Genomic DNA, 6,000 nt, shown 5'->3' with positions numbered 1-6,000 from the left:
AGGTGGTTGACCTGATTGTTAATTTGTACCATGCTCTTTTCCAGGGCACAAGCGTCCTAGAGTTCTGCTTTGTAGCGTCTTCATGGACCCCAAAAGTTGGGCCCCCGCTAAAGGGCGGTGCGACGTGTTGTTCGTCTTAGTGCGGACCACTAAGAATGATGTCACGTATGCGGGAAAGAACTCGAAGGCGTTTTCCCTGCTTTTATATCGAGCCGTAGCCTCCAACACTAAACTTGGGTTGGACTTCCAGTATGAGTGAGTACATCTTCACTATCCCATCTTATATTTTGGTTGCATTGCACAATGTTGGCGAGGAGTGAAGAGAGGAGAACGACCTTAGCTATGGTCAGGTGGTTGACCTGATTGTTAATTTGTACCATGCTCTTTTCCAGGGCACAAGCGTCCTACAGTTCTGCTTTGTAGCGTCTTCATGGACCCCAAAAGTTGGGCCCCCGCTAAAGGGCGGTGCGACGTGTTGTTCGTCTTAGTGCGGACCACTAAGAATGATGTCACGTATGCGGGAAAGAACTCGAAGGCGTTTTCCCAGCTTTTACATCGAGCCGTGGCCTCCAACACTAAACTTGGGTTGGACTTCCAGTATGAGTGAGTACATCTTCACTATCCCATCTTATATTTTGGTTGCATTGCACAATGTCGGCGAGGAGTGAAGAGAGGAGAACGACCTTAGCTATGGTCAGGTGGTTGACCTGATTGTTAATTTGTACCATGCTCTTTTCCAGGGCACAAGCGTCCTACAGTTCTGCTTTGTAGCGTGTTCATGGACCCCAAAAGTTGGGCCCCCGCTAAAGGGCGGTGCGACGTGTTGTTTGTCTTAGTGCGGACCACTAAGAATGATGTCACGTATGCGGGAAAGAACTCGAAGGCGTTTTCCCAGCTTTTACATCGAGCCGTGGCCTCCAACACTAAACTTGGGTTGGACTTCCAGTATGAGTGAGTACATCTTCACTATCCCATCTTATATTTTGGTTGCATTGCACAATGTTGGCGAGGAGTGAAGAGAGGAGAACGACCTTAGCTATGGTCAGGTGGTTGACCTGATTGTTAATTTGTACCATGCTTTTTTCCAGGGCACAAGCGTCCTACAGTTCTGCTTTGTAGCGTCTTCATGGACCCCAAAAGTTGGGCCCCCGCTAAAGGGCGGTGCGACGTGTTGTTCGTCTTAGTGCGGACCACTAAGAATGATGTCACGTATGCGGGAAAGAACTCGAAGGCGTTTTCCCTGCTTTTATATCGAGCCGTAGCCTCCAACACTAAACTTGGGTTGGACTTCCAGTATGAGTGAGTACATCTTCACTATCCCATCTTATATTTTGGTTGCATTGCACAATGTTGGCGAGGAGTGAAGAGAGGAGAACGACCTTAGCTATGGTCAGGTGGTTGACCTGATTGTTAATTTGTACCATGCTCTTTTCCAGGGCACAAGCGTCCTACAGTTCTGCTTTGTAGCGTCTTCATGGACCCCAAAAGTTGGGCCCCCAAGGGCGGTGCGACGTGTTGTTCGTCTTAGTGCGGACCACTAAGGATGATGTCACGTATGCGGGAAAGAACTCGAAGGCGTTTTCCCTGCTTTTATATCGAGCCGTGGCCTGAACACTAAACTTGGGTTGGACTTCCAGTATGAGTGAGTACATCTTCACTATCCCATCTTATATTTTGGTTGCATTGCACAATGTTGGCGAGGAGTGAAGAGAGGAGAACGACCTTAGCTATGGTCAGGTGGTTGACCTGATTGTTAATTTGTACCATGCTCTTTTCCAGGGCACAAGCGTCCTACAGTTCTGCTTTGTAGCGTCTTCATTGACCCCAAAAGTTGGGCCCCCGCTAAAGGGCGGTGCGACGTGTTGTTCGTCTTAGTGCGGACCACTAAGAATGATGTCACGTATGCGGGAAAGAACTCGAAGGCGTTTTCCCAGATTTTACATCGAGCCGTGGCCTCCAACACTAAACTTGGGTTGGACTTCCAGTATGAGTGAGTACATCTTCACTATCCCATCTTATATTTTGGTTGCATTGCACAATGTTGGCGAGGAGTGAAGAGAGGAGAACGACCTTAGCTATGGTCAGGGGGTTGATCTGATTGTTAATTTGTACCATGCTCTTTTGCAGGGCACAAGCGTCCTACAGTTCTGCTTTGTAGCGTGTTCATGGACCCCAAAAGTTGGGCCCCCGCTAAAGGGCGGTGCGACGTGTTGTTTGTCTTAGTGCGGACCACTAAGAATGATGTCACGTATGCGGGAAAGAACTCGAAGGCGTTTTCCCAGCTTTTACATCGAGCCGTGGCCTCCAACACTAAACTTGGGTTGGACTTCCAGTATGAGTGAGTACATCTTCACTATCCCATCTTATATTTTGGTTGCATTGCACAATGTTGGCGAGGAGTGAAGAGAGGAGAACGACCTTAGCTATGGTCAGGTGGTTGACCTGATTGTTAATTTGTACCATCCTCTTTTCCAGGGCACAAGCGTCCTACAGTTCTGCTTTGTAGCGTCTTCATGGACCCCAAAAGTTGGGCCCCCGCTAAAGGGCGGTGCGACGTGTTGTTCGTCTTAGTGCGGACCACTAAGAATGATGTCACGTATGCGGGAAAGAACTCGAAGGCGTTTTCCCTGCTTTTACATCGAGCCGTGGCCTCCAACACTAAACTTGGGTTGGACTTCCAGTATGAGTGAGTACATCTTCACTATCCCATCTTACATTTTCGTTGCATTGCACAATGTTAGCGAGGAGTGAAGAGAGGAGAACGACCTTAGCTATGGTCAGGTGGTTGACCGGATTGTTAATTTGTACCATGCTCTTTTCCAGGGCACAAGCGTCCTACAGTTCTGCTTTGTAGCGCCTTCATGGACCCCAAAAGTTGGGCCCCCGCTAAAGGGCGGTGTGACGTGTTGTTCGTCTTAGTGCGGACCACTAAGAATGATGTCACGTATGCGGGAAAGAACTTGAAGGCGTTTTCCCTGCTTTTACATCGAGCCGTGGCCTCCAACACTAAACTTGGGTTGGACTTCCAGTATGAGTGAGTACATCTTCACTATCCCATCTTATATTTTGGTTGCATTGCACAATGTCGGCGAGGAGTGAAGAGAGGAGAACGACCTTAGCTATGGTCAGGTGGTTGACCTGATAGTTAATTTGTACCATGCTCTTTTCCAGGGCACAAGCGTCCTACAGTTCTGCTTTGTAGCGTGTTCATGGACCCCAAAAGTTGGGCCCCCGCTAAAGGGCGGTGCGACGTGTTGTTTGTCTTAGTGCGGACCACTAAGAATGATGTCACGTATGCGGGAAAGAACTCGAAGGCGTTTTCCCAGCTTTTATATCGAGCCGTAGCCTCCAACACTAAACTTGGGTTGGACTTCCAGTATGAGTGAGTACATCTTCACTATCCCATCTTACATTTTGGTTGCATTGCACAATGTTGGCGAGGAGTGAAGAGAGGAGAACGACCTTAGCTATGGTCAGGTGGTTGACCGGATTGTTAATTTGTACCATGCTCTTTTCCAGGGCACAAGCGTCCTACAGTTCTGCTTTGTAGCGCCTTCATGGACCCCAAAAGTTGGGCCCCCGCTAAAGGGCGGTGTGACGTGTTGTTCGTCTTAGTGCGGACCACTAAGAATGATGTCACGTATGCGGGAAAGAACTTGAAGGCGTTTTCCCTGCTTTTACATCGAGCCGTGGCCTCCAACACTAAACTTGGGTTGGACTTCCAGTATGAGTGAGTACATCTTCACTATCCCATCTTATATTTTGGTTGCATTGCACAATGTCGGCGAGGAGTGAAGACAGGAGAACGACCTTAGCTATGGTCAGGTGGTTGACCTGATTGTTAATTTGTACCATGCTCTTTTCCAGGGCACAAGCGTCCTACAGTTCTGCTTTGTAGCGTGTTCATGGACCCCAAAAGTTGGGCCCCCGCTAAAGGGCGGTGCGACGTGTTGTTTGTCTTAGTGCGGACCACTAAGAATGATGTCACGTATGCGGGAAAGAACTCGAAGGCGTTTTCCCAGCTTTTACATCGAGCCGTGGCCTCCAACACTAAACTTGGATTGGACTTCCAGTATGAGTGAGTACATCTTCACTATCCCATCTTATATTTTGGTTGCATTGCACAATGTTGGCGAGGAGTGAAGAGAGGAGAACGACCTTAGCTATGGTCAGGTGGTTGACCTGATTGTTAATTTGTACCATGCTCTTTTCCAGGGCACAAGCGTCCTAGAGTTCTGCTTTGTAGCGTCTTCATGGACCCCAAAAGTTGGGCCCCCGCTAAAGGGCGGTGCGACGTGTTGTTCGTCTTAGTGCGGACCACTAAGAATGATGTCACGTATGCGGGAAAGAACTCGAAGGCGTTTTCCCTGCTTTTATATCGAGCCGTAGCCTCCAACACTAAACTTGGGTTGGACTTCCAGTATGAGTGAGTACATCTTCACTATCCCATCTTATATTTTGGTTGCATTGCACAATGTTGGCGAGGAGTGAAGAGAGGAGAACGACCTTAGCTATGGTCAGGTGGTTGACCTGATTGTTAATTTGTACCATGTTCTTTTCCAGGGCACAAGCGTCCTACAGTTCTGCTTTGTAGCGTCTTCATGGACCCCAAAAGTTGGGCCCCCGCTAAAGGGCGGTGCGACGTGTTGTTCGTCTTAGTGCGGACCACTAAGAATGATGTCACGTATGCGGGAAAGAACTCGAAGGCGTTTTCCCAGCTTTTACATCGAGCCGTGGCCTCCAACACTAAACTTGGGTTGGACTTCCAGTATGAGTGAGTACATCTTCACTATCCCATCTTATATTTTGGTTGCATTGCACAATGTCGGCGAGGAGTGAAGAGAGGAGAACGACCTTAGCTATGGTCAGGTGGTTGACCTGATTGTTAATTTGTACCATGCTCTTTTCCAGGGCACAAGCGTCCTACAGTTCTGCTTTGTAGCGTGTTCATGGACCCCAAAAGTTGGGCCCCCGCTAAAGGGCGGTGCGACGTGTTGTTTGTCTTAGTGCGGACCACTAAGAATGATGTCACGTATGCGGGAAAGAACTCGAAGGCGTTTTCCCAGCTTTTACATCGAGCCGTGGCCTCCAACACTAAACTTGGGTTGGACTTCCAGTATGAGTGAGTACATCTTCACTATCCCATCTTATATTTTGGTTGCATTGCACAATGTTGGCGAGGAGTGAAGAGAGGAGAACGACCTTAGCTATGGTCAGGTGGTTGACCTGATTGTTAATTTGTACCATGCTTTTTTCCAGGGCACAAGCGTCCTACAGTTCTGCTTTGTAGCGTCTTCATGGACCCCAAAAGTTGGGCCCCCGCTAAAGGGCGGTGCGACGTGTTGTTCGTCTTAGTGCGGACCACTAAGAATGATGTCACGTATGCGGGAAAGAACTCGAAGGCGTTTTCCCTGCTTTTATATCGAGCCGTAGCCTCCAACACTAAACTTGGGTTGGACTTCCAGTATGAGTGAGTACATCTTCACTATCCCATCTTATATTTTGGTTGCATTGCACAATGTTGGCGAGGAGTGAAGAGAGGAGAACGACCTTAGCTATGGTCAGGTGGTTGACCTGATTGTTAATTTGTACCATGCTCTTTTCCAGGGCACAAGCGTCCTACAGTTCTGCTTTGTAGCGTCTTCATGGACCCCAAAAGTTGGGCCCCCAAGGGCGGTGCGACGTGTTGTTCGTCTTAGTGCGGACCACTAAGGATGATGTCACGTATGCGGGAAAGAACTCGAAGGCGTTTTCCCTGCTTTTATATCGAGCCGTAGCCTCCAACACTAAACTTGGGTTGGACTTCCAGTATGAGTGAGTACATCTTCACTATCCCATCTTATATTTTGGTTGCATTGCACAATGTTGGCGAGGAGTGAAGAGAGGAGAACGACCTTAGCTATGGTCAGGTGGTTGACCTGATTGTTAATTTGTACCATGCTCTTTTCCAGGGCACAAGCGTCCTACAGTTCTGCTTTGTAGCGCCTTCATGGACCCCAA

This window comes from Ornithodoros turicata, chromosome 9 (genome assembly GCF_037126465.1).
Source record: "Ornithodoros turicata isolate Travis chromosome 9, ASM3712646v1, whole genome shotgun sequence".
Lineage (NCBI taxonomy): Eukaryota > Metazoa > Arthropoda > Arachnida > Ixodida > Argasidae > Ornithodoros > Ornithodoros turicata.
Note: the sequence above shows the minus strand (reverse complement) of the source record.